Source organism: Panicum virgatum, chromosome 7N (genome assembly GCF_016808335.1).
Source record: "Panicum virgatum strain AP13 chromosome 7N, P.virgatum_v5, whole genome shotgun sequence".
NCBI classification, from domain to species: Eukaryota; Viridiplantae; Streptophyta; class Magnoliopsida; order Poales; family Poaceae; genus Panicum; species Panicum virgatum.
Window position 1 is genome coordinate 17,152,730 of NC_053151.1, and position 2,901 is coordinate 17,155,630.

Consider the following 2,901-nt stretch of genomic DNA (forward strand, 5'->3'; position numbering starts at 1 on the left):
ATCGGCAACAGCTCGGTACCTCTATTGTTGGGGGAAGATCACAAGGAGTTGTTTCTAGGACTTCTCCATCTTTTGGTTCTGCAAAGAAATGGTTTCTACTGCCTCTTCCCTTGAAATTCAGAAAGAAAAATAATGATCTGCTACAAGTACAACAGCCCCCTCTGTTGCAACAGCTACTGCTGCTTCTTCATATAGCTGAGGCATTATTTGTCACAAGTACCAAGGACGAGGATATGTTGCTGCTCAGTGTCCTAGTCGAAGGACCATGATTGTAAATGAGCAAGGTGAATGAGAATCTAAAAGTGAACCGGAGGAAGAAGCTCCAAGATATGATGAAGAAATTGAGCATGATGAAGGTGAGCAAATTCAACACAATAAAGGAGACAATAATTGTTTCATTTCTCGATGAGTGCTTAGTATTACTGCTGTGAAAGAAGAGAATAATCAATGGCACAATCTATTTCAAACCTGAGGCATGATCAAGGATAAGTTGTGCATCATCATTATTGATAATGGTAGCTACAATAATATTGCAAGTCAAGAATTGGTTGCGAGAATGGGACTAAAACAATGGCATCATCTGTCTCCATACAAGATCCAATGGTTAAATGAGTGTGGTATGCTGTGTGTGAGCAACATTGTAACCGGTCCTTTCTCTATTGGAAGATACAATGATCATGTTGAGTGTGACGTAGGTGCCCATGCAAGCATGCCAATTGCTTTTGGGAAGGCCATGGTTGTATGAACGAGATGTTTAGATTTGTATTCATGATAACAAGGTTGTTCTCGTGTACAAAAGAGAGTGAATTACTTTGCTTTCTTTATCCCCCGAGGAAATTTTGAAGGATGATATGAAAAGAAAACAGTGAGAAAGTGAGAACCATTTGCGAGTGACCCGCATAAATAGTGAGGGAGTGTTTCCAAATCCAAATAAAACTCCATAGCTGCAGAGAACTGAGCCAAAGGGAAAAGAGGGTTTAGTGATGATGGCTAGGAAAGACAATTTAAAAGAGTTGAGTGAACCTAATGACATGTTCTATGTACTCCTGTACAAGGACAATTTTCTTGTCACTAATGACTTGCCCTCTACTTTGTCTAGTGTTGTTTTTGATGTGTTACAAGAATAAGAAGATGTGTTTCCCGAGGAAATACCACCAGAGCTACCACCAAGGAGAGGGATTGAACACTAAATCGACCTTGTTCCTGGTGCTCCACTTCGTAACCAAGCACCATACCGCACCAACCTAGAGGAAATAAAAGAAATTCAGTTCCAAGTGAAAGAGCTCATCAACAAAGGTTATGTGAAGGAAAACCTCTTACCTTGTGTTTTTCCTGTTTTTTTTGTGCCAAGTGAAAGAGCTCATCAACAAAGGTTATACGCATTCTGGCATCCGTGGTTCCGCTCCTACTCCTTGTCGTGCGCCCGTTCTTGTGCCTGACTGGGATGGGCCGGCCCCTCCGGCGGTCCGGCCTCCGCGGATCTGCTCCTACCCTCTGCCGCGCGACTCTGCTGCGCGACTGCCACCGCCTACGGTTCAGTGCTGTGGGATTGGAATTGGGGAATCGAGACATCGGGAGGGAGAGCAGCCAAGCAGGGGCGTTCTAGTGCTTTGGGTGGGTGAGTGCCTGAGTGGGGTGGGCTGGGCTGGGGATTGTGGGCCGTTCGGTGGGGAGACAGCGGGTAAAGTTATGGGCTGCTTTATAGTTTCGAGCCCGTTTATACTATTAGCCTCTTTATTTTTCATTTTTATACATATATTTAAGAAATACCTACATAAACAAAAAATATTATCAACAATAATGGGTATTCGACCGAATACCTTTAATACATAGTGGGCCTGTCCCTGATCGGTTAACGTCTGCGAAAGAAAAGAGGAAAATTGATTGGTGTATCACAAGTATTTGATTGGCGTTAACCAAGATTTTCCCCGAACTACAGCTTCTGCTATAGGGGGATAGCCCCCTATAGTTACTTAGGGTAGGTTAGAGCAACTCCAGTAGGGCTGCTAAATTTGGGTGAGCAAATGCCCATTTAGAAGCCCACTTCTAAATTTTACTGACCCAAATATGGGCCTCCACTCCAGCACGCCACTCACCTTTCCCACTAACCCACCTTTCCCACACGCCACCCACCTTTCCCACCCACCCACATTCCTGTCATTCCCTCAGCACACCACCCACCTTTCCCACTCACCCATGGCCTACCCCGCGCCGCCGGCGCCCGCTCGTCGTCCGGTCGCGAGTCTGCCGCTTCCGTGCCGTCTGGCGCACGGTCCTCTCTGGCCGGAGCATCCTGGCCACCCACACGGCCCGCCGGGGCCGGCTCCTCCACACTACCGGCCCATACCGTAGCTGCCCGCGCTCGTGGCATGTCGACCTCGCCGGCACCGTCACGAGGCGGATGCGGACGCTCGAGGCGGAGGGCAGCACCAAGGAGCTCCTTACGTGCGGCGACCTGGCCAGCCTCGTCGGAGCGGACGACGGCATAGCCCGGGTGCTCTACCCGGCCACCGGCGCTGTAACTGTGCTTCCACATGGTCTCTCGGAGGAGAACAAGGCAGGGGAGGGTAGGGCCGCCGCGAGAGCTAACACGTCATCGCGTACGCGTTCGGCTGCGTCTCCAAGACCGAGAAGTACAAACTGCTCCACCTCATCCGGCGACGACTCGTCGCTCTCGGACTCGCTCTGCGGCCTGTCCATCTCCATCGACGACTCCAACGACCTCAAGGCCGGGACTGGGGAGTGCTCAGCAGCGGCCATCATGGACGCGCTCTGCCAGTGCCGCGCGGAGGACCGCCAGGCCGGCACCGCCGGGGCGGCCGCCGACTTCGCAATGGACCAGCGGCAGGGCCTTCTCGTCCTCGCCGCCGACTGCTATGGCACCGACGGCCAGCCGGACGC